The following is an 8,228-nucleotide window of genomic DNA, read 5'->3' as shown; positions in this document are numbered from 1 at the left end:
ACAATAATATGGCGAGATTGTGTGTTACGGGCCGCTGGGCTAATTGGACCTACAAAGTCTAAACTCCACTTTTCAAATGGTTGGTTTACTTTAATTGGATTTAGGGGCATATGATCTTTTCGCTGGGGTTTCTTATAGCGTTGGCATTCATCACAACCCTTCACAAAAAGTGCTGCATCTTGGAACATAGTGGGCCACCAATACCCTGATTGCAATATCTTTCGCACAGTTAAGCCTCCTGAAAAGTGACCACCGGCTACGCCCATACTTACAAAATATATAGATACTCATCCTCTCGGGCACAATGCCTAAGAACGTCATTCTTTCCCCTTTTATAAAGAGTCCCGGCCATTAGGCAATAGGGTTCACATTCCTTGATCAGCTTTCGAGCTAGATCTTTACGAAGCTCTTTGTTGGGTGGAAAACCATTAACCAAGAAGTTAACAATATTCTCACTCCATTCAGGCATTGTCTCCACCATGAACAAGGAAGTGTCAGGTAAGTCATCACATCAACTCCCGTGGGAGCTTCACCATTAGGTATGTGAGACAAACGATCAGCCATGACATGTTTTTTGCCAGGTCTCACAACAACAGTGAAATCAAACTCAAGAAGAATCAACAACCATCGTGTGATTCTTCCTGTGGAACATGGTTTGTTCACAAGATACAACAATGCTTGATGATCCACATAGAAAACAAACTTGGTGGCAAGAAGGTAGTAACAGAATTTCCTTACTACATATATCATTGCCAACCCTTCTCGCTCCATAGTGGTGTAGTTTATTTCAGCATCGTTCAGCAAAGCTAATGGGGTAGTTTAGTTTATGTTCTCCAGGTTGAGTTAGTACACACCCAATGGCAAAGTTTGATGCATCAATATGCACATGGAAGATTAAGTCCCAGTTAGGCATTCGCAAGATTGGAGCACTCACCAAGGCTTTCTTTAATAGCTCATATGCACGGTCACAATCTTCGGACCAACAAATAAACTCGATGAGAAGCTTGTACAATGGTCGAGCTATCTCAGCGAAGAATAAAATAAACCTTCGATAATAACCAACATGGCCCAGAAAGCATTGGACTCCCTTATAGTTGGTGGGTGGGGGCAATTCCAGAATGACCTTGACTTTAGTTTCATCGGTGGAAATCCCATTTTTGGACACTACATGCCCCAGAATAACTTCATGTTTAACCCAGAATTGGCATTTGAAAAGATTCAATGAGATGCGATATAATCTACACCTTTCAAATACGTTTTGTAAACACATCAAGTGTTCGTCCCAAGAGGAATGAACACAAAGATCATCTAAAAAGGCTTCACAAAAATCCCTTAGATATTCCTTAAAGGCTGTGTTTATCAATCGTTAGAATGTTGCAAGTGCATTGGTTAAGCCAAAGGCCATGACGCGAAAGGCAAACACTCCAAACTCCGTTATAAAAGTTGTTTTAGCTTGGTCCTCTACTGCAATTGTGATCTGATTATAACCAGAGTACCTGTCTAAAAAGCTATAAGCCTCCTTGCCTGCAACTCTTTCAAGCACATGTTTAGAATACGACAAGGGGTAATGATCTCTTCTGGTGGCTGCATTAACCTTTTTTTATCAACGCACACTGTGAGTTTCCCATTCTTCTTTGGTACAACAACTATCGGAGAAACCCATTCTGAGTGCTCAGTAGGGTATATGAACCCACATTTTATAAGCTTTTCAATTTCCTCTTGTACAATCTTTGCATACTTAGAATTCATTGGGTAGGGATGTTGTTGGACTGGTTTAACGGGTGCTAATCATTGGAATTGTGTGTTGCACCACCACAGAGGGTGGAACACCCTTCATATCATGGTATATCCAAGCAAATATGTCCTTGAATTCTTTAAGAAGCCTCTTAAGTGTAGCTTCTTCCGTCTTGGTGAGGTCTTGAGTAATAAAAACTGGTTTAGACCCCTCACCTGGATCTACTAGTTCTATCTCCTTAATTACCGTCGGGCCGTCGTAGACACCGCTACTCCCATTGGTAGGCGTTCATTGGGCTTTTGTGTAGACGACTTTACGTTCCCCCATGGTGGTAAAAGATTTGAAATACTCGGGTGCAGGGTGTAAGTCTACCGGTTCTTGTTGTGCCATGTTTTTTTCTTTAAATTCCACATCCTTTTGTTGTTGAGCTAACTCTTGGTTTTGACGCCTTCTCGCAGTACGACTTAGTTTCGGCTTCTCTTCGATTTCTAATTGGGCGATGTCATGAGGTTGCGGAATACACCACATGACACTTTGGAGGTATTGTCCCCAATTATCCCGATGAGCGTCATATGCTCCTACATAACTAAGCCATTCTGTAATGGATCTCTCTTTGTTTATTCTAGTTCATACATTAGCTCGATAGCGTTGTCGCTTTGTCTCGTCTTCTTCTTCCCTAGTTTTTGATTTTTGTTTATATCAGATTTGGACTCACTTGATCGATCTTCACTTGTGTCCCCCTCACTCTCGGATGAACTGCAAGAGGTTACTGTCCTAGGCCTTGAGCACGTGGCTTCCACACTTGGGTGAATATTCGATTCATACCCCCTATCAGGCTCAGAGTCAGTTTCTTCTTGAGATTCTGACTCAGAGTCGCATTGTTTAGATTCTTCGCTACTTCCAGTGTCAAGGGAGTTTGCTACTTTCTTGCCATCAGAAGTCAAGTGCATAACACCTATCATGTTTACTGGCACTAATGGTGGCATACCAACTTGTGCCTCTATTTCCCCATGTGTCTATGGTCGCCGCTAAGTGTACCCAATCTACGTTATCTGACTCAGTCATGCCCGATAGGACATCCATATAAGGAGAATCTTTCCCATCATCGGTCTCTTTTTTGCATGTATAGTAATACTTTAATGGGGCTGAGTGAATAGTGGTATCCGATCGATTATCAATGATAACCTTGCTTCCTAAAGGATGCGCGCGACCATTCTCAAGATCAACTCGAATGACAGAGTCCTGGAATTGTAAGTAGACATGGTTTTTCAACCAGTCATGCACCATTTGTGCTTCCCTCATGAAAGAATGTCCTAAGATCATTTGATATGACATAGGATGCATAGAGAAATCCATTACAATGAAAGGATGCGCGCGACCATTCTCAAGATCAACTCGAATGATAGAGTCCTAGAATTATAAGTAAACATGGTTTTTCGACCAATCATGCACCATTTGTGCTTCCCTCATGAAAGGACATCCTAAGATCATTTGATATGACATAGGATGCTTAGAGAAATCCATTACAATGAAAGGATGCGCGCGACCATTCTCAAGATCAACTCGAGTCCTGGAATTGTAATTAAGTAGACATGGTTTTTCGACCAGTCATGCACCATTTGTGCTTCCCTCATGAAAGGACGTCCTAAGATCATTTGATATGACATAGGATGCTTAGAGAAATCCATTACAATGAAGGTATGCCTTACCTTGTAACCCAGAACCTTGTATCGGATCGATTATCAATGATAACCTTGCTTCCTAAAGGATACGTGCAACCATTCTCAAGATCAACTCGAATGACAGAGTCCTAGAATTGTAAGTAGACATGGTTTTTCGACTAGTCATGCACCATTTGTGCTTCCCTCATGAAAAGATGTCCTAAGATCATTTGATATGACATAGGATGCTTAGAGAAATCCATTACAATGAAGGTATACCTTACCTTGTATCCCGAAACCTTGATCTTAAGGTCCCTTAGCATTCCAATAGGTTTAGTTATAGTTCCATTTGCCATCTTAACCACTATGTTTGTGACTTCTAGGTGTGGTCTTCCCATAGATTCCGAGTAGATTCCCATTAGTTTTTAGTCACAATGCTCACTCCAGCACCACCATCAAGGATTCCCCTTAGAGTAAATCCCTTGATAGTAATGGGGAGGGTTGCATTAGATTTGTCACCTTGGTAGTAATGGGGAGGGTTGCATTAGATTCGTCACCTTCAAAGTACTATCCCAACTTGTTAACAGGTATTTCAACGATCGAGTCTTCATCTAGGCTGGGCTGTAGATCCAAATGTTCCTCCTCATCTTGAAGCATGTCGGGTCTATCCATATTTGCAAATTATGGTAACCTCGCCTTCAGTTCTCCATTGAGAAATGCCCGAAGAGCTAAGAATAGCTCACAATCTCCGTATAACTTGGATATGATCGTGGTTCTGATTTCAGAGGACATGAAATCCATCAGTTTGGACACATTCAACGGTACTTTTCGAGATATGGGCCCCTGACTAGGGACTGGTAAAGATGGAATCACTTCCTCGAAGGGGTCAGGCATTCCCTCACTAAACATTCTTTCAAGCAAGAAGGGTTTCTGTCCACTTCTTGATGTCCTATCCTCACTTTCTTCTCGAATGATACTAGGTATAGCTAATAGTTTATGGCTCATGTGAGGCTGAACTTGTGTAGGAAACATTGTGTCTGGAATCTTGATTTTTCTAGGGTCTGCTAACTCTAGTTTTCTTTGTTTTTTTTCCACCAAACCCCTTAAGTGTTACACTCATTCGATCTCCTCTACTGGGTTTGGGTAAGTTCCAATCTTTTTCTTGAGGGTTTTTGGCCCACGTGGCTTGTCTTTGGGAGTCTCGGTCAGTCTGGGTAGCCGAGAGGGCATTAGCTGACTTGGTTGTGGGGGGGCATTAGCTGACTTGGTTGTGGGGGGGTAGGAGGAGTTTCCTTTTGTTTCCCCTAATTTATGTATTTTCTTGATTCTCCTTCGTTGCGCTCCCGAGTGGGTTCCTCCCTTAAAGTAGTGGCTTTGGTCTCCATGGTTTCTATTGAATCAGAATCATCTTCAGGATCATTCATATACATGGGGTCGTCTCGTGTCCCTATATTAGTCTTTGAACTAGGTTTGGAGCTTGTGCCATTAAGCGATCTCTTCCATCACGTTTTCTTTTTCTTTGCTCGAGCAATTGATGCAGTATCCCTCTCTTCAAGAATGTAGTTTTGATTTTGAAGCATCGACCGTGACTACATTTGCGGGTACAACAAGTGTGGTTCCTAGTGTCTCATTGGTGACCTCAACCAAATTCAATGGCGTAATCTTGGGTGCACTTGGATTATGTGGACATTGAGCAATCAAATGATCTATGCCACAACGATTACATTTAAGTACCGGCATTCCCAAAGTGCTCCCTTGATTTGGCTGCATTTGAGTGACGATCTTCTTTAGCCTATTAGGGCACTCCGCTACACGATGCGGTCCACCACAATCGTAGCATTGAAGAGGTGGTCTCATCTCGCCAAGGTATTAAGGTTTTACCCTCTTGTGGTGGCGAGAGCAGTCGCTTGATATACAAGCTTGACTTGCCTGAAATGATTCTCCATGTAGTACTGGGGAGTCATTTCAAACGTATTGATCCCATATGGAACAGTGGGGTCTATATCCTCTTCATAATCCCCACACGCACTATGTGACTCACAACCCATCTGGTTTATAGGGGTAACCCTTGGATGCGGAGGTTGTGGTCCTAGCATTGGCGATGGTAACGACACAGACTGGACTAAATTTAGGTTCCTTGGAACTATGTGTTGTGACGGTTGCTCGACAGGTGGTGAAGGCATCAGTGCAGGTACTTGAGGTGTGTTTGACCAGGCTAGTGGTGCCTGATTTGCTAACATTCGCTTAAGTAGTAGGCAATCCTTAGATTGATGGCCATACTTACCACATGTATTGCAAGTCCCATTGAATTTAACTCTGAGTGTGGGACATTTACTCGTGCTATGTGGTCCTAAGCAAACCGAACACCATTGCTCTCTTCTTAGGTACATATGGCTATTTTGAGGAGCTTGATTACTTCTAAAGTATTCTTGGAGAGCCTTAGTAAGATCAGCTATAGACATTTCAGATATCTTGGGCTCCTTAGCAATAGGTTTTACAGTCATTGGCTTGTGCCCAGATACTTGCAAACTAACAGACTTTGTCTCTCCAAAGACACCCTTTTACCTGCAATCATCAAGTTGTCTTCTAAACTGGATTGCATTGGCAGTGACTGCTTCCCACGTCGTAAGACCTCTAATGACTAGGCCATTGTATATGTCCTCGTGGTTCCACAATCCTCGGATGAATCTATCAAGAAGTTGGTTGTTATTAAAGCGCTCATCGAGAGTATAGCGAGAATTTAGATGATTTAGTCGACTAATAAAGTCTCTCATCACTGACTCCCCTCCCTCGCATTCAGCTTTTTGGAGTTGAGATGCTACACCCCAAAGAACACCCTCACGTATGTATTCTTTCAAGAACAATCTCTTGAGAGTGGAATAGTGAGTACGCTCTTCAACCCTTAAAGTTCAATACCAATCTCTAGCTTTTCCACTCAAGGTTAAGCCTAAAGCTTTACACTTATGTAGCTCATTGTGCTCTTCCAAGGAATCATACACGTGTTTAAAAACTTCAATGTGCTTCCTAACATCTTCGTTTCCGCTGAAGTTCTGAGTGAGTTTGGCAACTTGTACTGCCTTGCTTCTAGGCTCTCTCTCACGCATGCCACGCATGTTTTCTGCCAATAGATCGTCCGATCGTTTGAGCAAACGCTGCTAGATCACCTAAGTGAGCAGGCGTAGCTAGTGGAGGCACTTCGGGGATGGCCTGGTTGACAGGAGTTGGCATTGGTCTTGGTATGTATGTAGCTAGATATGTATGTATGTAGTCCGATCGTTTGAGCAAACGCTGCTAGATCACCTAAGTGAGCAGGCGTAGCTAGTGGAGGCACTTCGAGGATGGCCTGGTTGACAGGAGTTGGCATTGGTCTTGGTATGTATGTAGCTAGATATGGCCTGGTTGACAGGAGTTGGCATTGGTCTTGGTATGTATGTAGCTAGATGCAAGATATGATATGTGACTAGGCATAGCTCCTTTTGGATAAGGGTTCTGATAAGGCATTCGTGGAGCATACGCCATTGGCATAACAAGAGGCCTAGGAGCTACACGAGCATGAGTAGCGATAGGTACATATGGTCGATAGGCATCAGTACGCACTGTTGTAGGTACTGTACCACTAGGTAGCGGTGTTGTACTAACTACAGTGGTAACGGGTGCACTTTCTGTCATGCTCATCATCGGAGTAGGCATTGTGGATTCCCTAATGGAAAGTTGAGCCAAAGTTGGAAAGCTAAAGTTACTGCTCATGGGCTCAACCTGCATTGAGACTCCAGGCAAAACAACATACGAAGGATCTACGGGACTCACCGAGGGAGTCTCCAATTGCGACAGGCTTGGTTGTTTAGCCTTGCCGTATCCAAAAATCTCATAGGGCTAGTGGAAACTAGGTTCACTCCCCTATTCTACCTCTCGAATTGGATAATTCTATGGATAACTTCACATATCATTTGTTGTTGTTCATCTAGATTGGTGGTACTAGATGTAGATCGTATGACTTCTAACCAACCTACATGGTATGTATAACCCGTGTATAGGTCAGTCAGAGTCTCCATGTGTAGGTCATATTCCCAATTTTCATTGAGAAATATCCCATCTAAACTTGGCGTGCCAAAAGGTTCTCTCAAAGTGGACCCAATGTCACTTCTTGTGGTTTGACTTCTAGGGACCTCTACTTTAGGAAGAGCATCAGAAGGTGGTAGTTCAGTAGGGCCTTCATTAAATGAAGTGGGTAGAATATCCACATGGACACTCTTTGGGAGGGTAGGGTCTACATGAGATGTGAATGGCGAATCTACTTCCCCACCTCCTTCGTTTACTTCACTTGTCTCGCAGGTTCAGAGTGCGTAGCTCTACTAAAAGTCTCTATTAGACGACTAAACATGCTAGATCCGGGTTGTGGGGCCCAAACTAGCACATTTTGGCTTACTTCCTTAGAGTTCTGGGTAGGATGCCCTCCCATGACTTCAGAGTCAGAGGACGAGTCACTAGCCGCTATTCGTGGTTCTTGGGTTGCACTTCCTTGGGTTCCAACTGAAGGCCAAGATGCTAACGTGGAGGGATGGTGTGAGCCTGCGTAAACTGAAATGCTTTCTAGTTGCTCAGACTCTAGCACCCAACCAGAGTGTAGATGCATGTGACGTGGGTATCCTACAGGCGTTGGTAACTACCCTTGAAGCCCACACAAGTGGTTTCTCAGGTGTTTCGTACCCCGTTTTTACTTGTTTTTGTCTTGTTTTCAACCCGTTTTTACCCCCTTACTTATGGTCGAAACTGGACTAAGGCGTGTGATAGCTCAAGACGAGCGTATCGTTCAAGGGGTCCTAGCGTGCTTT

The 8,228-nt window shown here is 43.4% G+C and overlaps 1 pseudogene; it reads right to left on the bottom strand.

Moving 5' to 3' along the window:
• Positions 1-4,700: 4,700 nt before the first annotated feature.
• Positions 4,701-7,343, bottom strand: LOC147639623 (uncharacterized; annotated as a pseudogene).
• Between the last annotated feature and the right edge of the window lie 885 nt (positions 7,344-8,228).

The sequence above is a fragment of the Cibotium barometz genome, chromosome 3 (assembly GCF_041138505.1).
Source record: "Cibotium barometz isolate CiBa-2024 chromosome 3, ASM4113850v1, whole genome shotgun sequence".
NCBI lineage: Eukaryota > Viridiplantae > Streptophyta > Polypodiopsida > Cyatheales > Cibotiaceae > Cibotium > Cibotium barometz.
The sequence above is the reverse complement of the archived record's forward strand: the minus strand, read 5'-3'. Positions and strand labels throughout refer to the sequence as shown.